This window comes from Miscanthus floridulus, chromosome 13 (assembly GCF_019320115.1).
Source record: "Miscanthus floridulus cultivar M001 chromosome 13, ASM1932011v1, whole genome shotgun sequence".
Taxonomy (NCBI): domain Eukaryota; kingdom Viridiplantae; phylum Streptophyta; class Magnoliopsida; order Poales; family Poaceae; genus Miscanthus; species Miscanthus floridulus.
This window is the reverse complement of record NC_089592.1, coordinates 27,359,370-27,384,990: the sequence shown is the minus strand read 5'-3', so window position 1 is coordinate 27,384,990 and position 25,621 is coordinate 27,359,370. Positions and strand designations below refer to the sequence as shown.

Genomic DNA, 25,621 nt, shown 5'->3' with positions numbered 1-25,621 from the left:
GCGTCACATATTGACCACCTGTTCAACAAGCGGCTCAGAGGAGGCGGGGTCGACAACAACGTCTCCACTGAGCTCCCGACCTTCACAAGCGGAATCTGGAGCGCTGCCTGCTTGACGCCTTTGTGCTTCTCGGCATCAGCGAGGGTAAGTTGAATGACTTCTTCTATATATTCACTCCATCTTGGCAATCGTGGAATCTTGAAGAACATCGACTTGGCCGTTTGGAGGCCGGTAAGCTGGCGGTGGGTGGTGAGCTAGATGGTTTTGATGTATTAAGGGAACATGGTGTCTTTGATGTGATATTTACACTAGACGAGTTGTGCTGCCATGCACAAAGTGCGGATGTGTTTCAAAGCGTTGAAGCCGTGAAATAAGGGTGGAGGCCAAGTTGGCTGCCGCCCCTCTTGATCTGTGGGGCTTCACTGAGTCCAGTTGTTTCTCAATGCAAGATATATATGTTGAAAAGGTATGACAGTGTGAGCTCTGCCTTGGTGGCCCAACTAAAAGAAAATTACGGTCCGATAGCATTCGCGAGGCCCAGTGTAGTAACAGAAAATGCCTTCCCCTATTTTGTTGCCATTGTCTGCCACTATCAAGAAACCAACCGTATTGCTTTAGTTGCATAAAAAATAATTCGGCCATCACAAAAAGCTTTTCTTCCTAGTAGAAATATCATGGAAGGGGCAATCATTCTTCATGAAACAATTCATGAGATCCATAGGAAGAAATTAGATGGTGTAAATCTTTAAAATAGATTTTGAAAAAGCGTATGATAAGGTCAAATGGGATTTTCTTCAACAAACATTACGGATGAAAGGCTATTTTCTCCAACTTGGTGTTCTTGGATTAAGACGGTGTACAAGGACGTAATGTTGGGATTAAAGTCAATGATCATATTGCCCCATATTTTCAGACAAAAAAGGGTTAAGGCAAGGTGATCCTTTGTCCCCCAATTTTATTTAACATAGTTGTGGGCATGCTAGCTATCATAATTGCAAGGGCCAAAGCAAATGGGCAAGAAAAGGGGGTAGTGCCGCACCTAGTAGAAAATAGCTTGTCTATCCTGCAATGTGCAGATGACACAGTGATTTTTCTAGACCATGATATTCAACAAGCAATGAACATGAAGTTATTGCTATATACTTTTGAGCAATTATTGGGTTTAAAGATAAATTTTCATAAAAAAGCGAGATCTTCTGCTTTGGCCAGGCCAAGAATTGTGAGACGCAATACTCACATATTTTTTGATGCAAAATTGGAACTTGCCCCTTTCGCTACCTAGGGCTACCAATGCATTATAGAAAACTTAATAACAAAGATTGGAAAGTCATTGAAGAAATGATTGAAAAGAGGTTGGCAAGTTGGAAAGGAAAAATACTCTCTTTAGGCTGATGTCTAGTGCTGATTAATTCGGTGTTGTCAAGTCTACTGATGTTTATGCTCTCCTTTTTTGAAATCCCTAGAGGGGTGCTCAAGAAAATTGAGTACTATAGATCACGGTTCTTTTGGCAGTACGACCAACAAAAAAGGAAGTATAGGCTTACGAAATGGTCCATCATTTGCCAACCAAAAGAGCAGGGAGGGTTAGGCATTCAAAATCTCGACATACTAAATAAATGTCTATTAAGTAAGTGGTTGTTTAAATTATATAATGAAGATGGTTTGTGGCAACAATTACTCAGAAATAAGTACGTCAAAGACAAAACCCTATTCCCATTTTGGATGACCCTGATGGGGGTGAAGGACCAATTTTTTAAATTAGGCATGTTTCGACTGGGAGAAGGAACCCAAATCAAGTTTTGGGAGGATACCTGGCTCGGAAGAGTTCCACTTAAGCTCCAATATCCGACATTGTATAATATTGTTCGGCACAAACAAGCTACTGTTGCATCAATTCTTAATTAGCACTACACCGCTTAATGTTTCCTTTAGAAGAGCATTAGTAGGTAACAAACTGTTACAGTGGCAGCACCTAGTAGCAAGAATTGTGAACAATGAATTACAAGCACGAAGAGATATCTTTTTTTACTCGCTTAAAAATAATGGTTCCTTTACAGTAAACTCCATGTATAGATATCTTATCAACACAGGAATAAAGGTTTTCCAGAAAGTTTGGCGGTTAAAGATCAGTGGCGGAGCCAGGATTAACGTTGGGTATTCCCACCTAATCGTTGCTGCTCTATTTCACAAAGTCCTCAAACTGACTAATGTGTTTTTGTTCTTCATTTTGAAAACCAGTACTCACTGTAATTGTACATGACTCTAAATGGGTAAATCCTCAACCAACAGCTGAATAGCAATAGTGCAAACAATAAATCAACACTCAACAACTCACCTTGTAAATTTGTTATTTGTAAAATGTAAATCCTTAATCCTCTTAATCCACAGTAGTCAGCTGGAATCCTGGAGACCTCAGACCTAAATTGCTAGATAGCTCGTCAGCTCACAGCTGCTGCTGCTGCTGCAGAGCAAAGCTGCTGTGGCACTGTGGCAGCCGCCCAGCGCCCACACCCCACCGTCGGCCCCTCCCCTCGCCATCGGTCCGCTGCGTAGCCACTGCCCGCAGCCCGCGCCGGCGTGCCGCACGCCTCTTGCCCCACCTCTCGTAGCCCTGCGCCCCCGCCGCCGGCCGCCGCGCATGCGGAGCGCTGGAGCCTGCTGCGCACGCCTTGCCTTGTTCGCCGTGGAGCGGAGGCCGCACCCACGCCGTGCTGGCGTCGCTGCCGCCGGCCGCTCGTCGCACTGCCACACCTAGGGTTAGACAAATCAGGATGAATCAGGAATCGAGAGCAGGAGACAGCTCGCGCCACGGCCGTCGGGCGAATCGTGGAATCAGGAGGGGAGGGGAGGGGATGACTGAACGGGTGGACTCGTGGAGAGGCCTCACGGGCCATTAGGCCTCATGGGCCGGCCTGTGAGGTGGGGAGGCGTTGGGAGCCAGCCGATATGATGTTTTCTTGGGCTGCCGTGGGCTAAAATAGCGAAAATATAACAAAATACTCTATTATACATTTATACACATAAATATACATACATATATATTAAAGGGTGCACCAAAAAAGTTGGGTATTCCTGGGCCCAGGAATACCATTGAATCCTCCCATGTTAAAGATACCACTTAAAATTAAAATTTTTTTGTGGTTTCTATAAAGAGATGTTATTCTAACTAAAGATAACTTACTTAGACGAAATTGGAACGGGAGCAAAATGTGTGCTTTCTGCTCTAAGGATGAAACAGTTGAACACCTCTTCTTTTAATTGTTTATATGCTAAATTTCTCTGGAGAGCGGTTCATTTTGTACTAGGTTTGAAACCCCCGAAAGATGTCCATGATCTTTTTTACAGGTGTGGTACAAACAAGGGGGAGAGTTTCAAACCAATCCTTGTTGTTGATAGGACGTGCAGCCATTTGTTGGATAATATATGGCTTACAAGGAATGAAGTTGTTTTTGACAAGTGTCGACCTAAAACTTTTTTTGCGGGTTATATTCAAAGGAACATTCTGGCTTTGCACCAATGGGCATAATTACAGCTAGTTGAAGCCAATAAAGAACACATTCTCCAAGTCTGTCAAGTGCTAGAGGCGGCGGCAATGAATTTTGTTTTGCTTCTTTTGGATGGCCTCGTAATGTTAGAATTGAGTTGACTCGGATATTTGTGTGGTTAAATATTTGTGTAATAAGTGGTCTGATTCTCTTGCTCATAAGAGATGAAGCCAGATATAATTTCATTATCTAAAAAAAACCGAGAAACCAACCCAACCCAAAAAGGCGGCCTTCGAACCAACCCAATCAAACCAGCACACCTGCAAGTTGGTGTGTAAGAGCAAGTACAACAATTTGGCATAACGTCGAACAAGAGGATTGCTTGTTGCTAGATTCAGAGCTCAGCTCAACACGCTTACCTATACTGTTGTGGGACTGTGGTGAGCTCAAATTACAGTTCTGGGCTGACACCTCGGTATATTGTGGGCTTAATAAAAGGATAAAAAATGCCTCCATAGATTACTAAGCAGTCATTATTGTAGGGACCGGCTATTGTATTGCTGACCTATTCGTCTTATAGCCAAGTATTATTGGCCTTGCTCTAAAACCACCACAAACCAGTATCAACCGTGAAGGAATGAACAGGCCTACATGGAGTTGCAGTTCTGGACATTCGAATGACAGCACAGAGCAGAGAGCCAGAGACAACACACAATTGAGTCATACGCCATTCATGCAACGTTCTCCTTAAATACTACTTAACTACTGGTACATTAGCAAATCCAATTACATCACCACACGGACCCCCTGGCTGAGAAGTGAGAAGACAAGATACAGAGTGCATGTATAATCTGCACTGAATGCTACGCTACCTACTCCCTAGAGTTTGGTAGCGTCCACAAGGATCACGTCTCAGTCGGACTCCCAATGCCCATCACAACCGTAACACCAGTACACAAATGTTTTTTTTCCCAGACGCCTCACTTTTCTAATAGAGACGGTTAAACTAGCACGGCGCCTCTAACCTTGGCGGGAGGCACTGTAGCTGTGTGACCGTCGCTCGAGATCCATTTTCAGGAGCGGTTCTATTAAGAAAACCGCCTCTAGAAATAGTTCTATTTCTAGGGGCGGTTTAGTAAAGAAAACCGCCCCTGAAAATAGAATATTTGGGGACGGGCATCTTTATAGAACCGCCTCTAATAAAATAGCTTTTCAAAGACGGTTCGTTAAGAGAACCGCATCTCAAATAAATTAACTGAGGCGGCGCTTTTTATTCAACTGCCCCTAAAAATAGCCCCCGTAAATACACCTTCTTCCTCCTCGCGACAGTGCTACTAAGCACCATTGTTGAGCTCACTTGGAGGCGAGAAATAGCAAAAATAGAGGAGGGAGGTTTTGCCCTTTGAACCTTTGAAGGAGTTGGGTTTGAGAGGTGATCTTGTGTCATCCCTTTACATATACATTTTTTCACTAATTTTTTTGTTCTCATGTAGATCTAGAGAGACATGGATGATGTTTCTTTTTTATTTTTCCTAGCAATTTATACTGATTATTTGCCCAACTTACTAGGCTCACATGAACTCTAGTTAATTTGTGTATTTACTTTGTCATTTTTGGTTCATAGCTTTTTTATATTATTTTTAAGCTCTAGGTCTAAAATAATATAATATTTGTAAAAAAATAATAACAACATTTACGTTGCCAAATAATCCTTCAATCCCAAAATAAATGAATTTCTAGAATCACCGTAAAAGAGAATATCATTTAATTCCATCTACACACCTTTCTAGAGTAACTATTAATTTAACAAGTTACATCATTGTTTATAAGACCCGCTTAGCTCAGTGGTGGTGGACTCGAGGTCAGTCCATCTTTCCTCACTGCCTTCAAATACACATGCTAGGTCGAGAATAATATAATATTTATACAAAAAAATTAGACAATTACTTCAACATTTATGTGTGAATAATATCTTGATGCAAATATATCCTTTTCTTTTCGAAAGCCACATATGGACAGGTCATGGATGTACACGAAACGAATACATGAAGCTTCCTACGTACAAGATGTGAATGGTTTTATTGAGGCAGCTAAAAGATACACTTTGATTAAGCAAACAAATGATATATATTGTCCCTACTGTGACTGTTGGAACCGTACTAATGCAGCGATCACTTCATCTTAGCGGGCATCAATTTGATAGTTGGCAACATTACGATCTTTGACTCATTGAGAAAAGAACAAAAATCCTTCCAAGGTTTCATCAGTGTTTTACAGACGTAAGTAATCGTAGTTTACTACTTGTGATACTAATTTTTGCATCCTAATGTTGTTATAGCGAAACTAATTATTTTTTCCATTAAACAGCGCCTATAGATATTACAGTAAAGAAGGCGGAGAGCATGACCCAGAGAAGAAGGAGAAGATGACTATTTTCTAACCCAAATAGCGAGAATCTGGATTATATAGAACAATGTGTTTCACTCTATTTTTTTTTTTTTTTTTTGCATGTCACCCACCCGCAGTGCGCGAGGCAGCCTCCCGAAAGCGTGCTATGTGGCTACTTTGTATGTCAATGAATGAGAACCAATGGGTATTACTACAATAACCATATTATATGCATATGTTCAATAATATGAATATAGCTAATTTAGCCCCTTTTGTTTTGTGCAGCATAAGCAGTTTTCGGCTTCCAGTGCAGTTGACCAAAAGGATATTCAAGAAATTCAAGATGATTTCTCAAGTTCTTGTTGCCGGAGGTTCTTAAAGTGGGGGGCCTATTCTTTGATCCCGAGTCAGAGTATGCCACAGATCCCAAGTTTGAGGCTCTTCGCGCTGCATGCGAGAATCCCTTCCTTTCATGCAGCAGCACAATTCATGTTACTTTGTAGTTTGAATGCATTTGAAATTGTGCTACAAAAAATACTTTGTTGATCATGTGTGTATTAGTTAACTCTGACTCAGTACTATGTATATCTGAAGTTAATTTGAATCAATTGCAATCGGCTCTGAAATTTGGTGGGAAAACGTGATTTCAAATATGGTGGGAAATTTCAAATTCAAAAAGTTTGAAACTGATTTTTAGAGGCGGTTCAATGAACCCGTACTTGCAAATACATTTTCAGAGGCGGTTGCATTGCAGAGGCCGTCCTTGAGAAAATCATTTTCAAAGACGGTTCCAGTGCAGCAACCGCCACCGAAAAGTATTTTATAGGGGCGGTGTTTTTAATGCAACCGTCCCTAAAAATGGAATTTTAGAGGCGGTTGTCTTATTGCAACATTTTTAGGGGTGGATATCCTAACGAAACCGCCCATAGAAATGGATTTCCAGGGACGGTTAAAAGCCCGTCGCAGAAATACCCTATCTTTACAATCGTTAGCACTGTATCGTTTTTTTAAACCACCCCTGAAAACCCATTTTAACCGCCTCTAAAAACGTGTAATCTTCCAAGTCATCTTGATCGCAGCTGCAGGGAGGCATTAGCGACTTGATCGCAGCACACCTAGTCTTGAGCGCATCGTCGTCGTTGACGACAATAAAACAGCCACTCAGGTGGAGAACCTCCAGATGATGGGAGCCGTCAAGGATGGCCGTGTGGAAGTCGTTGGTCACTACTACAAAAAAGGTTTGTAGCAATAGCTCATTTTTTAGGGGCGGCTGGGGATGGAGGCGCCTCTACAGTGGGCGCGCTCGGGACCCCTATAGTAGGGGTGGCTAGTGATACGAGCCGCCCCTACAAATGGGTCAATTTGTAGGGGCGGCTCACTCATAAACCACTCCCGGTGTTGCGATTTGTAGGGGCGGCTCAATCACCGGCCGCTGCTACAAATACATTTGGCCCACTGATCTCGTCCATCCATCTTGATCCAATGGGGAGGCTCCCCTTCGCATCGAACCCCATGCTAAACCATTGGGCCCTACCTGTCCTGCTTGTCCCCTACCGCCTTCCCTCTGAGACCGAGCACGCGCGCGCGAATTGGAAATTCGCTGGCCCTGCCGCTTCGCACCTGCACCCAACCTACCCAGTGAGACCAACGAAAGGGCCCCACTGCTAGATGGCGCTCAGGCACTGGCCAGTCAACCTTTAGGAGGTCCCCCACAGCCGCTTGCCCCAGCGCCATCCCAATTTTCCCCGCGCGCAACGGAGCTTTTGGGGAGGATTGGCGCTGGTTGCTGGCCGAACCTGCTGCACCAGCCCCACCACATCTCGTTTCGCGTGCGTGGTATGGAAAACAACCGGCGCCACGCCCCTGGTCTTGCGAATCCACCGTCGCGTGGCGTGCGGCCAGTGGCCATCTCCCTTACCGCCACACGCACCCACCCCTTCCTTTTCCCAGCTTCGCACCAGCCCTAGCCTCCCTTTAGTGTTCCTGAGAGAGGTCCATATATTATTCACTCGTCTGTGTAATTCGAGTTTGTAACCTGAGATTTGCTGGGAAGTGAGGCCCTTACCTCACGTTGCCCTCCGGGGTTCATCTCTTTGAGCTGTGTATTTTTGTGTTTGTTGTTCTATGTTCGTCGTCCTTCTCCCTCCCCTTTCTTGCTTCATCTTTTTGGATTGAGATGTTTTGGGGAGTTTTTAGTTCATCCATGACGAGCTAGGACACCTGCTGAACTAATCCCTCCAGTGATTCAAATGAATTTGGCACGAGCTCGTAGATCGATCTGGTTTTCGCTTTTGAGGAGAAAAACCCGTTCTTGTCTACAATCTGAATTTTTGCCGGAGTTTGGATTAATCCCCGGCGATGATTTCTTGGGGATAGATTTGTAGCAAGTCGAATTTCTCATGTGCAAATTCTGGGGATGAATCATGGAGGTCTGGGTAGGATTTGGTTGAATTTCTTGGTGCCGCCTTTCTTGTTCGTTCTTTACTGTTCTTCGTTAGGTTCTTGCTGTGGTTCCGTGAGGGCACCTGTGAGCTGCCAGTGCTAGCATCCTGGTCGTGTGCATCTCCTGGCCAAGTTGCTTTGGCAGCAGTGTGCATCAATCCTCCAGGCGAGCACCTGTTTTCCTCCGGCCCTTCTGTTAGTTTCCCGTTCATTCTTTTGCTCGCCCCTTTCTGTTCCTTGCGCACGAGTGCTCTGTTGGATGCGTCGAGGTATCAGGGTTGGGTTCCAGTGAGCATCCGCTCAGGCTGCTCCGATCTCCTCAGCGCCTGCCACTCTCGTTCCTAGTGCCGGCTGCGAGTAGACCCGTGACTGCTCGGTCCACGTCGTTCTCGTCCAAGAAGCGTCGCTCAGCTCAGGCGCAGACAGTCTGCCATCAGGGTGCGGATAGTCTGCCGCTGCAGCGCACGTCGAGAATCGTGGGGAAGTGAATCATGCTCGCAGCTAGAGAGAAAAGCTGGAGAGCCACACACCTCATTTCTCTCCGCCTCTCATTCATGCGCTAAGAAACTACGGCGGCTGGACATCCCGTGCGAGTCGGCGCCTCTGCACTTGCTCGACAGCTGGGCCCACAAGGGAGGGGGGAGCGCAGCAAGGACTGCAGCGGCTGGATCTCACGCGCGGCCAAGGCGACGGCGGCTAGATCTACGGCGGCGAGGTCCTGGCAGCAGTGGGCCCGTGCCTCTACGCCAGCTCGGGCAGCAACCGGGTACACGACGCACGTTCCCTTGCCTCCTCACTGATGGCTGTGGTCACGACAGCAATGGATTTGAATTTTTTTCGAAAAAATGTACTATAGGGGCAGTTCTAGACTGGACCGCCCCTACAAACAGGTATTATAGGGCGGCTGGTACTATAGCTGCCCCTACAAATCGATTTTATAGAGGTGGCTGGTGTTACCAGCCACCCCTACAAATCGGTTTGTAGGGGCAGCTGATAATACTAGCCGCCTCTACAAATTGATTTGTAGGCGTGGTCTAGGAACCGCCCCTACAAATACATGATTTGTAGAGACGGTTTGATAGGGGCGGCTGGTCAAACCGTTGCTACAAATGGTCTTAAGCCGTCCCTAAAAATGCTTTGTGGCGTAGTGGGTGACATTGTAGTTGGGAAGGGTGAGGCTTCGCAACTCATGCATGGCCGCAACTCCGACAACTTCTTCCCACTTGACATACTGGGGATGAAGATGTAGGGCGAATTGCGCAGCGTGAAGCGCTTGAGCAGCGCGCATGCTTTGCCAGTAGCTTGGTAAATGTCTCGGTCGGCGACTTTGTCACAGTAAAGAAGGTTGAGTTCCTCTAGCATAGGGAACTTTGGTGAATCCTTTGTTAGAGACGCCGTAGCACGATATGAGGCTGAGGGTCTTGAGAGCTGGCGACCTGTGACAACAGACATTGTCATGGGAAGAAATTCATACGGGATGGCTAATCTTTTAGGAAGACCATGAATACATATACCTGTCCACGATATACTTCAAGAGTTCATCGGTAACAAATATCTTCCCGTGAAACACCTCAAGCTGCCCATCGGATCGGTCCATGTGTCAGCCACCGTCGTAACACGGCCCAGGAGGAAGATGGAGTACCCAGGAACCAGCCCAGAGAACGAAGGCCTAGGAAGCCAAACCCGCGAGTCCTCGGTGAGCAATGGGCCTGAACGCTTGCATGCGTGATCGAGGCAGAGCCTCTGTAATGAACATATGAGATCGGCGTGAGGAAGAGAGAGGACATGCATTTTGTAAACATCAAACTAGATTCCTGAAATTAAGAACTCCTCCGTGCTATCTCTTGCTCCTTCTTCCTCCTCCGACTGCCTCCTCCTTCCCAGTTCCTCCTACCTCCTATGGCTATCGCTCACAAGTGGTATCAAAGACACCAGTTCTCAGCACCAATCGATTGTTCGGCACACCTTTTCCATCGATTGCTCGCACTCCATAGGATTTGGTTGGTCTAACCCTGAATTGGAGCTGTAAGCTATAGTTCAATTTGGGGATTCCGTAATTCCAATCCCGGAGTCGCAATTTATGGCGTGCACCGCCAATCTGGATCCTGCCTTCATTCCCACCCACGAGCACTACACCCGTCTTCAACACAACCGTGGTGCCATGGGCCCCGACCAAAAGACACTGCCGGCAGAGCTCGATAAGCGTTTCGCCGCCCAGGAGAAGCGATTCGATGATCTAGAGCGGAAGCTTGATTCAACCGTGGTGTCATCTTCCACCCGTCTGGATGCCTTGGAGTCTGCAGCCAAGGTGTTCGACGAATGGCGCCCAGGGGTCAACGGCGTCATCGATGACCTTCGCATCAAAGTCAACAAGCTCGCAACACTGAAGCTTGAAGTGGGAAAGATCTCCAAGTACATGGAACGCTCGATGGTGGACGGCCCGTCAGCAACTCCCGGGGTGATCGCGACCGCGCCCGCCACCAAGTCCGCCTCTACTACGACGTTGCCCTGTGCCTCGCTCCACGACGCCAAGCCCGTCGTCACTCCGCACTTCAAGTCCGCTGGCTTTGGTGACTTTCTGGCTGCCCCGCGCCCATCTGTGGGATCTGCAGCCCCTCGGCCCAGTGGGCACTGCGTCGAACTCATGAATCGGGATGGTGCATTCGGAGTGGTTACCACTCTGATTCCACCTCCCGGCAAGGGTGCATTTCCTTGCCATCCTCTTTCCCCGCATCCGTTACCAAGTCCTCCTCCACGCCCACCACCACCACGTCCACCTCAGCCACACCCAGGAGGTTATTACAAGTCTAGCTATCAGGGCGGTTTTGGGGGCGGCCATACTGGCAAGCTTCCCAAGTTTGATTTCCCTAGGTTCGAGGGGGATCATTCTAAGCTATGGATCAAGCAAGCCATTCACTACTTTGAACTATATCGTGTTGACTCCGTGGTTTGGGTGTAGGCTGCCGCTATGCACTTTCATGGTGCCTCCAAACGTTGGCTCTCTTTTGTTGAGGATCAGCTTGCGACCATCACTTGGTCCGAATTCTATTCCCAGTTGCTGTTACGCTTTGCCAGAGATGAGCACGAGCTCCTGCTATGTCGCTTGTTTCAGATTCGGCAAACCAGCCCTGTCAATGAATACATAGATTAGTTTGTTGCTCTCATCGATGACCTAAAAGCCTATACCAAACACCCAGACCCACTCTATTATACTCAGTGTTTTCTTGATGGCTTGCGTGATGAAATCAAAGATGTTCTTCTTGTACAACGTCCATCCACTTTTTATATTGCTTGTGTTCTTGCTCAATTACAGGAAGAAGCGCTGGGACTCCACAAGAAGCCTATTCGGCGTTTTGATGCATCACCTACCTATAAGCCGGCGTGGCCTAGTGCCATGGCTCTGCCTCCACCGCCACCGAAGCTTGCTGATGGTGAGAGTAAGCGGCTACCCAATGCTCTTCCCACCTTGGCTGAAGACAAGTTCAAAGCCTTATGGGCCTCTCGCCATGCCCAGGGTCTGTGCATCCGGTGTGGCGCAAAGTGGAGCCGTGAGCACAAATGTTCAGAAATGGTGCAGTTACATTTGGTGTAGGAATTGATGGATATCTCCCAGAGTCTGATGTAGCTGAGTGTTTTGATGATTCATCACCTGAAATTCAGATTATGATACACCTCTCAGTGGCAGCTGCAGTTGGCTCAGCTTCCCCTAAGACATTTATCATGTCTGATGACATCCAAGGTCACCCTCTATCTATTTTGGTGGATTCTAGGTCCTCTCATACTTTCTTGAGTTCTGCATTGGCTCAGTTGCTCTCGAGCATCAAGGAACTTCCGTCTCCAGTTCAAGTCCAAGTAGCTAAAGGTGCCATTTTACAATGCACATCATTTTTGCCCGATGCTCGTTGGTTAGTGCAGGGCTGTTCCTTCTCAACTGATCTCAAGTTGTTGCCTCTCTCATCATATGATATGATCCTTGGTTTAGATTGGCTGGCCAGTTTTAGCCCGATGCAAGTACACTGGGCTTAAAAATGGATCTCCATTCCTTATGAAGGTGCTACTGCTATATTGATTGGGGATACTTGCAGACCTTCCAGTGGGCTCTGTAATTCAACTTTGCTTGGTACAGCTTCCCGAGTCCTCACAGTCAGTCTCTTCTCTGAACCCGGCTGTGTCGGCCTTGCTCGATGAATATGCCCATCTATTTGAGTCAGTTTCAGGGTTGCCTCCCAACCGGCATTGTGACCACTCCATTCCCTTAATCTTAGGGGCTCAATCGGTCTTTGTACGGCCTTACCGATATGCACCTCTTCTAAAAATAGAAATTAAGCGGCAAGTCAATGAAATGCTTCAGCAGGGCATCATTCAGAAAAGTACCAGTGCTTTTGCCTCTCTAGTTATCTTGGTGAAGAAAAAAGATCAGACCTGGAGGTTTTGCGTCGATTACCATCAACTGAATGCCATCACAGTTAAAGGCAAATATCCTGTTCCTATAATCGAAGAATTGCTGGATGAGCTATCCGGGGCAGCTTATTTCACAACATTGCATTTACAGTTCGGCTTTCACCAAATCCGTATGAAATCTGGTGAGGAATTCAAAACCGCCTTCCAAACCCAGTTTGGGCAATTTGAATTTCGGGTTATGTCCTTCGGACTCACCGGAGCCCCGGGCACCTTCCAGGATGCTATGAATACAACTCTTGCTCCTTGTCTTCGGAAGTTCGTCTTGGTCTTCTTTGACGATATCTTGGTCTATAGCCGCACATGGGAGGATCACCACATGCATTTACGTGCTATGTTTGAGTTGTTGTCTAAGGATCAATGGAAGCTGAAGATGTCAAAATGCTCCTTCGCCCAAACCAAGATTTCTTATCTCGGCCATGTTATTAGTTAGGCCGGTGTGGATATTGATCCTTCCAAGTTGGAGTCTATTGCCTCTTGGCCCACTCCGAGCTTAGTCAAGGAACTCCGTTCCTTTCTAGGGCTTGCCGGTTATTACCGGCACTTTGTTCGCCACTTTGGCATCATTTCAAAGCCACTGACAAATCTCTTGAAGAAGGATGCCCTATTCATTTGGACTCCTAATCATGACTATGCCTTTCAGACATTGAAAGCTGCCCTCTGTCAAGCTCCGGTGTTGGCTCTTCCCAATTTTGCTAAGCCTTTCTCAATTGAAACTGATGCATCTGAGTCGAGCGTCGGTGCGGTCCTCATGCAAGACGGTCACCCCCTGGCGTTCCTCAGTAAAGCATTGGGATCCAAATCATGTGGCTTATCAACAGATGAAAAAGAATTCATGGCGATCTTGCTTGCTGTGCAACTATGGCGTCTCTACTTGCAGTTTCAAGAGTTTGTGATCCTCACCGATCAGAAAAGCCTGACACAGCTCACTGGTCAGCGATTGCATACTCACTGGCAGCACAAAGTTTTCTCCAAACTACTGGTTTTGCAATACCAGATTGTCTACCGCTCTAGTTCTGATAACAGGGCAGTTGATGCATTGTCTCGCCACCCCTCCCCTCCAGCTGTGTGTACGACAGTCACCTCTCTGGTACCCTCTTGGATCTCTGCAGTGCTTGCAAGTTATCGTGATCACCCTTTTGCTACTACCCTGCTGACCAAGTTGGCTGTTGACTCGGCGGCCATACCTCATTATTCCCCCCAGTCTGGCTTACTCCATTATAATGGCCGTGTCTGGATTGGCGATGACCCGACATTCCATCAGCAGCTTATTGCCCAATTTCACTCTAGCTCGTGGGGCAGACATTCTGGCATACCAGTGACTTATATGAGGCTGAAGCAATGCTTTGCATGGAGGGGTATGAAAACTGCAGTCAAGCAGTTTGTGCAATCCTGTGCCGTCTGTCAGCAGTCCAAGTATGATAGATCCAAATCTCCAGGCCTATTGCAGCCCTTGCCGGTTCCTGATTCGGCGTGGCAAGTGATATCAATGGATTTCATCGAAGGACTTCCATTATCTCATACCTTCAACCGTGTGTTGGTAGTCGTTGATCTGCTGACCAAGTATGGCCATTTCATTCCCCTCCGTCACCCTTTTACAGCTGTCACCATTGCCAAGTCATTCTTTCAGAATGTTTATCGCTTACATGGCCTTCCGAGCTCTATCATTTTGGAACGTGACCGCATATTTACCAATCACTTTTGGTCTGAGCTTTTCGAGCTGGCTGATGTGTCCCTCTGCCGCAACACTGCCTACCACCCCCAATCCGATGGTCAGACCGAGCGGCTCAACCAGTGCCTGGAAACCTATTTGCGGTGCTTTGTCCATGCATGCCCCAACAAGTGGAGTCAGTGGTTGTCATCTGTAGAATTTTGGTACAATTCCTACTTCCATTCGGCCATCGGTCATTCACCCTTTGAGGCGTTATATGGATATCCTCTCTATCTCCTAGCTGTTGACCCTTCGGCTGTGTCTCATCCGGAGGTTACCGTCTGGGCTTTAGACCGTCAGTGGATGGACCGGCTTCTCCAACATCACCTAAACCGGGCCAAGCATCGAATGAAGAAACAGTCTGATCAACATAGATCAGAGCGCAGCTTTGAAGTGGGTGATCTCGTATACCTCAAACTGCAACCGTATGTCCAAACTTCCCTAGCACCTCACTCCCATCAGAAACTCGCTTTTTCGCTTCTTTGGCCCCTTCCATATCCTAGCTCGTGTCGGTTCAGTGGCTTACAAGCTTGAATTACCTGCTCACTCGGTCATTCATCTGGTTTTTCATGTTTCACAACTGAAGAAAGCAGTTGGTGCCGATCATCAGGTAATCCCCACCTTACCTTCTGACTTTGCCATCCATTTGGCTCCAGAACAGATTCTGCAGACTCGTATGGTGGCCCGTGGTCCTTCTACTATTCCTCAGGTGCTTGTGAAATGGAACAATCTGTCGTCGGCGTTGGCCACATGGGAGGACTTTGAAGCTGTTCGCCAGGAGTTTCCTCGCACCACTGCTTGGGGGCAAGCAGTGTTCCAAGGGGGAGGGGATGTCAGCCACCGTCGTAACACGGCCCAGGAGGAAGATGGAGTACCCAGGAACCAGCCTAGAGAACCAAGGCCCAGGAAGCCAAACTTGCGAGTCGTCGACGAGCAATGGGCCTGAACGCTTGCATGCGTGATCGAGGCAGAGCCTCTGTAATGAACATATGAGGTCGGCGTGAGGAAGAGAGAGGACATGCATTTTGTAAACATCAAACCAGATTCCTAAAATTAAGAACTCCTCCGTCTATCTCTTGCTCCTTCTTCCTCCTCCGACTGCCTCCTCCTTCCCAATTCCTCTTACCTCCTACGGCTATCGCTCACACCATGGCTACCCTTGCCATGGCGCAAAAGACATCAACGTTTATCTGTATCCGTGGCCAGGTATAACCTTGGTCGTTCACCACGTCCACCATCTTATGATGCGCCATGTCCACGGATCGCCACAGATCGGGCAGCTTAGCCGCCACCTCGAGCCAGGAGCGGCACACGAGGCTAGCACCCATCAGGATCTCGATGGCACCGAGATTGCCGAAGATGAAGGCGAGGGCGTCCAGCCGCAGCTCCGACCAGTCACTGGTGGACGGCGCTGGCAACGGTGCGTCGACGTCTGTGCGCATCTTCCTCGCCATGACACGCCTGAAACGACAACGAGCAAAGGGTCTCGATCGCAACCATCAGCAGCTACACATTGTATAGTGTGGCAGTGAGATACGATAGCAACCGCACCGCATACCTTGGGTGGCCGACCGGTGATGGCGAGGTCATCTTCCACCTCCGATCCATCCAATAAGATGGAGAGTTTTGTTCGGTGAAGCCATTCCTTCTTCCTCGGGACGCAGGGACTTTGCGACGGTGGCGGCTCTTAGTCCTAGGGGGTGTTTGGTTCTTTAGTCGCTCCTAAAATTTATGTCACATCAAATGTTTAGATACTATTAAGGAGCATTAAATATAGATTAATTACAAAACCAATTACATAGATGGAGGCTAATTTCTGAGATGATTTTTTTAAGCCTATTTAATCTGTCATTAGCACATATTTATTGTAGCACCGCGTTGTCAAATCATGGACTAATTAGACTTAAAAGATTCGTCTCGCAAATTAGTCGTAAGTTATGTAATTAGTTTCGTAATTAGTCTATATTTAATACTTCATACATGTGTTCAAACATTCGATGTGACAGAAATTTTATGAGTTCTGCAGGAACCAAACAACCCCCTAGTGTGCCATTTATAGAGGCTTTTCATTGCCGTCTTAATTAATGACGAACTCCTCGTATCCGGTAAAAATTAAAACTGCGCGCGCCAACTCGTTTGAACTACTACCGATACAGGATGGCCTAATGCATGCGTTTTCTCGCCAGCTAAGGTTGGGGTTGGGGATGCGTTTTCCATAGAAGACGAGGGGCGTTTCGGCTGCTACCTGGCTACCTCTTCTATTGTGATACTTTGCACTATATGGCAAGTGTCAGTGGAGTTTTATGGGCATTAAATATACTGACATGGAATCGTATTGATGAAGAGGGATAGTCAAAATTTTATGAGAGTAGAGAGAGTTTTATAAGGATAAAACTCTACACTATTTCTAAAATATAGGTGTGTTGGAAATTATGACATGAAACCCTCCTGAGACTGCCCTATCAACGATTCCTGGGCACCTCGTTACGGCGTCCTTCATGGTCTAACTGATTAGATTTATATTCCTGAGCACTTCTTTGTTGCATCCGTATTTATATTTCATCCTTTTGTCCATGAAATATCAATTCTTTAATTTCTGTAGTAACGGGGTTGGCTACCTAGTTTATTGTATTGCCCAATTTGCTAATGTGGTAGGATATTTATTTAAAAGGGAGAGAAGAGGAAAAAACAAAAGATTCGTTTCTTCTTAAGGAAACGATGTCTTCACTTCTATCGATGATGAAGAAACGAGCAAGTACTGCATTGGTTTCTATTATCGCCTTTTCGTCCCGATCCTGTGCTACCGAGCCCTCCTGAAGCCGCCGCCAATATCTCCCTTCCTCTCCGGCATGTGCTCGTCGGAACCTGCTGCCTCCCGCACGTGCTCGTCCGTCCTCCTGGACACTCGTCCGGCATCGCCCCTTGACCACCCTCCCAAAGTCACGATTTTCGCGCGCCCAGCCATGAAACCACGCCACCGAAATCTCCATCCCACGCACAATTGTCTGATAGGAAATCTCCTATCTGTATCTTTTTGTTGGTGTTTTGAAAACCAACGAGTAAATTTCTAATATTATGCGTCTAGCTCGGATGATGTGCTTAGATGACACGAGGTTTATACTAATTCGGGCAGAATGTCCCTACATCCAGTTCATAATTGTTGCTCGTGTTACTAGCACTGAAATGTTCGTAGTAGGGGTTACAAACGGGCGAGAGAGGGACATGTCCCAAGTCTCTGATGAAAAGAACGAATAGACGCCGAGAGCTCGGTTGCCGCCGGCTGTGTGTTTGAGGTTCGATGGGTTCGTTGATCAGATGATCAGATGAGTCGATCGTCCGAGATATTGATCCCAGTGGTTTCGATTCGGTGCGAATGTGATGCCTCTAGTCGATCCTTCCTCTTATGGGATGCCCCGCTTTCCCTTTTATAGGCTAAGGGAAAGCAGGGGTTATAGCAGAGGAAGAGAGGGGAACGAGAGGGAGGAGAAATCCTTCAGGTTCGCCGGGTCATTCTTCTTCTCCATGTGGGTCCCGCTGACCCTGTAGACGTCAATAGGGACAGCTTCACGTCGCGGCCCTGTCTATCACTGGCGCCATGCGCAGACATCGTCCGCCGGTCATGGCGCTCCACTCCGTCCTGGCGGACGTCGTGGCGAACTGACGTGCCCGTCAGTGTTCGTACGAGGGTTAGGCAGAATAGCACTGGTACGACCGATGTTGTTCCTGTTGCGAATCCCTAGGTATGGCCCGTCACGGCCATGGGTTGTGTCGGGGCGTGCCGGTCACCTCTCTGGTGTCAGAGCTTTGACCCAGGCCCATTCGCTGGGGCATGGAGTGGTTGGCAGCGGTATGGGTCTTCATCGGACGAGACGGATCTCTCGGCCTCGGGGTCGGGCGAGGCGGAGTCTCCCCCGAAGGCCGGGTGAGGCGGAGCGCAAACCCAAGGGTTAGGCGAGGCGGAGCCAGTCCTCAGACGTCGGGCGAGGCAGAGCCTGCCCTGAGACATCGAGCGAGGCGGAGCTCATCCTCAGACATCGGGCGAGGCCGAGCCAGCTCTCGGAGGTCGGGCGAGGCGGAGCCGTCCCTCAGACGTCGAGCGAGGCGAAGAATGCTCTCAGAGGTTAGGCGAGGCGGAGCCGTCCCTCAGACGTCGGGCGAGGCGGAGCCCGTCCTCAGGGGTCGGGTGAGTTGGAGCCCGCCCTCAGACATCGGGCGAGGCGGAGCTCGCCCTCACACGTCGGTCGAGGCGGAGCCATCTCTCAGAGGTCAGGCGAGGCGGAGCCATCCCTCACACGTTGGGCGAGGCGGAGCCCGCCCTTAGGCATCGGGCGAGGTGGACCCCCATGGCCTCGTCGTTGGGCGAGGCGGAGCCCGCCCTCAGAGGTCAAGCGAGGCGGAGCCGGCCCTCTGAGGTCGGGCGAGGCGGAGCCGGCCCTCCGAGGTCGGGCGAGACGGAGCCTGCGGCCTCGGTATCTGTCGAGGCGGGGGCCCGCCCCCAGAGGTCGGGCTAGGTAGATCGCACGACCTCAGGGTTGGGTGAGGCGAAGCCCAGGGCCAGAGGTCGGGCGAGGCGGAGCCTGCATACCTAGGGGTCGGTTGGATCTGTAGTCGCACCCTGCCTAGACAAATTAATGTTTAACGGTCATTAGCCACTCCTCTTCAGATACCCTAGTACTGATCCCCGACAGTAGCCCCCGAGCCTTCAGAGGAGTAGAATACTCCTTCGGAGGCTTTTCCAAACGGGAGGACTCTGAGGGCCTTGGCCTTCTTTTGTCGCCTACGGCGTGACCTAGGGACGGTGGTTCCCTTTCATCGAGATCGGACCCTTCGCGGGTACGGCTGTCAGATTTGGAAAAGGACTTTCCTGATTGGGGATCTGGCTAGGGTCAACTGGTGACCGACCCTAGATCCTTAGCGGTCAATCCATGTAGTTCTCGGGTCCGTTCGACCGTCCCCGAGGGCTCTCTGCTTTTGTTCAAGGAAAACTCATGGATCATATCCGGTCGAGATTCGAACATGGGCCAAAATGCCCGCAGCGCTTGTGCGCCTAGGTGCTGGTCACTAGCGGGCCCATCCCTTTCTACTTCCGTACCTCGAAGGTGCCCGGAGCGATTGTTGAACCGTCGATGGGCCAATTTTCGAACTCCTGGGCCCAGACGGGCCGTAGACGTGTTTTTAAATCTGTATTCCTCGCACTTGTGACGAGTTGTGGCCCATCTAGACAGGCGAAACATCTGGCGAGTTTTTCAAGGGAACAGACAGAGATTGTGTGCGCATGTCCCGCGGCGAGATGTTGTGGCAGATCATGGCAGGCGTCGAGATCTAGGCGGGTGGTTGGTTTCCTCACGCCCGTCACTCCTATAAAACCAAAGGGCTCAACCCCTGGGTTCCATACCTTGCCTCCATATCTGCAACCGCCACTACCAATCGCTTAGGCTTCCTGCATCCGCATCCCCACCACCGTCGAGCTCTATCCACCCACCCCATCTTCCAATGGATCCATGGTGCCGCTCTAACATCACCTTCCAACGCATGGAGGGCCTCATCCATCGCGGTCTTCTCCGCGTGCGGACCATGGCCGAGGAATGGCTGCTGCCTGGCGAGGAGGATGTGCCATCACCACCTGATGGCTATGTGGTGTCGTTCGCCCACTTCCACTAGCGTGGGTTAGTGACCCTGCCCACAGATTTCTCTAGGGGCTGCTGCACTACTACAAAATCGAGCTGCAGCATCTCAACCCCAATAGGATCCAGCACATGGCGGCATTTGTTGCCCTATGTGAGGGATTCCTAGGGATCAGGCCCCACTTCGATCTATGGAGGCACTTCTTCGCCATCACCCTCTAGAAGAAGAGGGAGAAGAGCGGCAGGTCGGAGCTGCACATACCGATGGGGTGCGCCGGCATCTAACTACGGAACAATCGAGTCGGCAAGTACCCATCGATGTGGCTGTCAACGTCCAACAAGGGGTGGCACTCGCAGTGGTTCTTCCTCAAGAACGACACTGCCACCCCTCTGCCGGTGTTCACTAGGTGCTTGATCGAAGAGGCCCCGTAGTTATGGAGGAAGTGGGGCGTCCCGAAGAAGGACAAGAAGAAAATCCAGGACCACATCACCGCCATCCAGATCCTCAGTGAGAACGGCTTGAAGGGGTTGGGTGTTATTGGAGCCTACCATGCAAGGAGGGTGGCGCCATTGAGGATGCGCGTGCTCCCTCTTTATGTGATGGCGCCCGAGGCGTCATTCGATGGAACGACACTCGCCGAGGGGGGCTCCCCAACTCCGAGATCACATAGCACATCAAGGAGGCGATGGAGCCTTTGCGGGATGATGTAGGTGCCACCCTCAATTTCATCTATCTGGTGCCTGGGAATCCTCTGATGCGACCAGAGCCAGGCCACGTCGACTTCGTAAGTTTCCCCTTCTCTTGCCTTCTAATTGATTTCTTGACCCCTTGATGCTAACTTTGAGAGGGGTGGGATCAGCCGAGGGACCTCATCTTCATGGATCACCTAGCGTCGTTGCCGAGGGATTCGTCCGTGAGGGTGGAGAATCACGCCGAGGGTGAGCGGTTGAAGAAGGCAAAGGAGGACAAGATGATTAAGATGCAGCGGAAGCTACAGGCGTGGGAATGGGGGGAGGACACCGACAATGCGATGATGATGATGAGGGTGATGATGACAAGGTAACCGACGATGTTGAGTGGGACATCTTGGAGAACGAGGATGCGATGGCAGGTATTGGTTCATCCTTGCAGGAGTTGGGACCCTTTTCGTTCCACGGAGGGGAGGGTACATCTAGAGAGCCGATGGAGGTAGGACGTACCATCGGACTCCCTTAGGAGTCAACAGGGGTAGGCGGCTCTGCTACCGCGCCTGAGATGTCAGCGAAGGCGGGCGGCTCTATTGCTGTGAATCAAGAGTCAAGGGGAGTGAACCCCTCTACCTAGGAGCAGGGGGTGGGCTCAAAACGGCCTCGACCTGAACGAGGTGGAATAGAGGTTAGGGTGTTCGCCCCCCAAACATGTCTACCGCCCGATGGCGTTGAGGCAAGTTAGCGGTTGCCCTGTTTTCTCTATTTTGTATAGATTTCATCGTGACTTATGCTTTTTGTCCCTTGCAGCGTCGACAGGTAGCGTAATCCTTTGGCGCTGGTGCCGAAGAAGAGCGTTGCCCTGCAAGCGAGACGGCAGCCATCGACTGGCGTCGCGCCCGTTTTGGGCAGGAGCGGCGCCTTTGTGACTACATCGCCAACCAGTCAGGCACTACCTACGGTGGCGCCCATGCCCTCGGCGGGACGGGTGGACGCGAAGGCTCAAGGGACGCCTTTGGCGGTCGTGGAGCGGCCAGCGATGGCAGCGATACCGCTACCAATGTCGGGGTGGAGGGGGCTGCCGACCACGCTCGTGGGGCCGATCGTGGCTGGCACGACGTAGCCAGTTGGGACCCCGCTGATGTAGGTGGAGGTAGCATCGGTTGTGATGGGTGGGTCATAGTCGGGCGCTATCATGGCGGCGCCTGAGGAATCGGCGCGACCTACACCACCGGCGACCTAGGCGACTGTGTCTAGCGTGGACCAGACGGAGGGGGATGTGGTTGAGAGGTCCCTGAGAGTCGTGGTGCTGGGCGAGAGGTTGGTGTCTACACCATTGACCCCTTCCATCACCGTAGGGGGCCTATCGACGGGGATGTCATGGCGAGAGGGGTCGACGGTGCTTGGAGCCGGTGGGGAGTTATCCCTGGCTCTGACATCGGTGGGCGGCGGCTTGCCTATGAGGGGCGAGCCCTTGCTCCGGTGGATGAATCCGAAGGATCCAGCATCGATGCTCTTCACCCTAGACGCCGCCACCGAGAGCATGGAGCGGGAGAGCCTCGACGTGGGGGTTGCGTCCATGCTCAAAGCCCTAGACCATGCTAGGGGTGCCTTGCGCGATGTTGTTATTTCCACTGGGTGGGTATTTCCTTGATCCTACTTCCCAACCTTTCCTTTCTCCATATGTTTTTGTATTCTGACCATCATCTTCTTTCAGTCCCTTATCTTCATGAATAGAAGGAATTCTAGGACCGCCTCATCGAGGAGGCATGGCTACATGGGGAAGTGACCGCTCAGCTTGTTGCCACCCAGCAGAGGGTGGCTGAGCTAACTCCCATTGCCAAGGAGGCAGATGGTCTTCAGTTGTGGGTGGCTGAGGCCTGCTGGCACACTGACGAGACCGAGAGGGCGTTCGAGGCCCTATCAGCGAGATCATGGAAGGAGCAGGATGAGTTGCTCTAGAAGGACACCAAGGCCTGCCAAAAGATCCTCGACCTTCTGGCCAAGGTTGAGAAGGAAGGGGAGTTGAAGCTGGGGGCCGAGGAGAGACTCGCGGCCCTAGAGAAGAGGGTGAGCCAGGATGCAACGGTGGTCGCTCAGCTACGCAAAGAGCTAGATGAGCTACTCCAAACCGTGAAGAGGCTCCGCTCGGAGCATGGTGCAGTTCATGAGGAATGCGACCAGGCCCTCCGAGAGCATGACCAGGCCTACCAAGAGCGCGATGACGTGCAGCAAAAGGTCAGCTCCCTCCAGGCCGAGCTTGGAAACATGATGTCCTAGAAGCTGGAGGCCGAGAGCATCTCTGCTGGGCTGGCCATGAACCTCGCCGAGGTGAGGAGGAATCTTTAGGCAGAGAGCGACGAGCTCGATATCCTAAGCACCGTCCTCAGAGTGGTCTATGATGACCTTAAGGTGGTACGATCAGAGGGGACTAGCTCACTTGCGGCCCATGCCGTTGAGATCATAGCTTGGGTGCGCCAGCTTGAGAGGGATGCCCTTCGCGCCGGGGTCAACCAATCCTTCACGATTGCTCATTCTCATTATGGGGACATCATCGACCTGGAGACGATGAGCCATGGCTTCACGCCTGGCTATGAATTCCATGAGCTAGAAGAGATGGAAGCGGAGGTGGCTCCCCTTTCGCAGGACCTAGTGGACAGGATCGAAAGCATAGTTCTCCCCCAGAGGGGTTAGTTAGTTAGTTAAAAAGGTTGATCATTCTTGTAATTAGCGATTAGGTGTCGACCTTTGTGTATCGCTTGAACAAACTTGTCATTTTGTTTTGTTTGACCAAGTCTGTTCTTTTGTTTTGGTGTGAACGGATTTGTTTTTCCTCCTTTTTTATGTGTGAAAAGGGGTTCATGTGTTCTGACCCTTCGATTTGTTAAGACCAGAGGTGTAGGAGGAAAACTCTGATCACGCTGGTAAGCAAGAGTGTCGTGGCCACTGGGGCATAGGTTTCTTGCAGCCCGACTAGCCATGCTTAGTTGTTTGTTTCCACAGACCTTGCCACTAGGTTTGACATGAGGAAGAGGTAGGGTGCAATGACTGCTTCATAAAGGGTGTATTTATACTCTTATTAGCCCCCGAGTGAGATCCAACCCCTTGCCGTTGCTGGGGCTAGGTGTTACTAAAGACCGAGGAGAGGATAGCGAAATTAGTAGGAGAAAATGTCTCTTGTTTTCACACGTACCCCCTCCTAAGGTTCTGAGCCATCGTTCTACAACCACGCATTCGGTCTCTTTATGAGTCCAACTTTCCTCAAGCCCCCACGTGTAGCAGGCATCCAGTCGAGGGTCGGCTCATCTTTGTGATCGTCGCCCCGTCCGTAGTTTTCACAACCGAAGAGGTTGAGCTAACGTCACTTGCCTCGATGGCTCGAGTGATGCGCTCGGTGAGCTCGCTAACAGGCATGTCCGAGTGGAATCCGGGTCCGTCGTTTGTAATGGGGTCAGCATAGCCCTCATGTGGCATTCCCCTGCTCCTTAATCCGCCCCTAACAGATGCCCGTGTCGCTTCAGAGCGACATAGGTGGCCCACTGGCCTCTCCTCGATGGAGATTTTATGGGATTGGCTTGATGTCAGGATCGAACATGAAGGTCGAGATGACCCTGTCCGCTTCTAAGCGGGTCAGGCGGAGGCTGCTGGGGCTCATCTACGTCTTCTCCCTTGGCTCTGGTCGATGCGAGGTGACCTCGGGCCCTTCACGGGCCGACCTTCAAACCTCGGTCTGGTGGATTCCCGAGTTTGGGTCAGGCGGCTTGAGCCCTTCAGCCCCATGGGGCTCGGTAGGGGTTAGCTAGATTTCATGCGTCACCTCGTCCTTGGTTTCTACAACTGGAAGGGCTGAGCTAACGACACTTGCCTTGATGGCTCGAGTGTCGCGCTCGGTGAGCTTGCTAACGGGCACGTTTGAGTGGAATCCGGGTTCGTCATCCGCTGACGGGGTCAGCATAGCCCTCATGTGGCATTCCACTGCACCTTAACCCACCTCCCGATAGATGCCCATGTTGCTTCAGAGCGACTTAGGTGGCCCACTGGCCTCTCCTCGATGGAGATTCTGTGGGCTTGGCTCGAGGTTAGGATCAAACAAGAAAGGTCTAGATGTCCATGTCCGCTTCTGAGCGGGGTCAGGCAAGGCCGCTAGGGCTCATATAAGTTTTTCACCCCTGGCTTTGTTTGACACAAGGCAACCTCGAGCCCTTCGCAGTCCAGCCTTCGAACCTTGATCGGTCGCCGCTCATATTGAATGAGACGACTACCGCTTCATGACGTGATGTGAAGCGTTGTGATGTAGCAATTGCATATGCAATGCTTGGATGTATGGGATGAATGTATGATGAATGGATGAATGGATGAATGAATGATTGTATGAATGAATGGATGAATGAATGTTCATGCACTGGAAAAGAAAAGTGGGGGTTGGTAAAGTTACCTCGACAGCTTGAGTGACGGGTTCGGGGAGCTCTTACCGGATATGTCCATGTGCGGTTCAGGTCCATTGTTCGTGACAGAGTTGGTGCAACCTACATGAGGTATCCCACTGCCCTTTGCCCGTATCTCGGCCGTGACCTGAGCTGTCCGATCGGCCTCGGGTGACCTACCGACCTCTCTTTGATGGAGACTCCCTAGGTGGGCCTCTCCAAATCCATCCTGGGAAGGTAGAGGCTAAAGCTTGGGATGCGGGCACAAAAACTTTGATCATGCTGGTGAGCAAATAACACCATAGCCACTGGGGCGTAGGTTACTTGCGGTCCAACTAGTTTCACTCAGTGTTTGTCACCGCATACCTTGCCTCTAGTTTTTGAACGTGAGGAGGGGTCGGG

General features: G+C 50.0%; 1 pseudogene; it reads right to left on the bottom strand.

The window, feature by feature from the left end:
- Nucleotides 1-2,418: 2,418 nt before the first annotated feature.
- LOC136499646 (putative F-box/LRR-repeat protein 21) lies at nt 2,419-16,074 on the bottom strand (annotated as a pseudogene).
- Nucleotides 16,075-25,621: the final 9,547 nt, after the last annotated feature.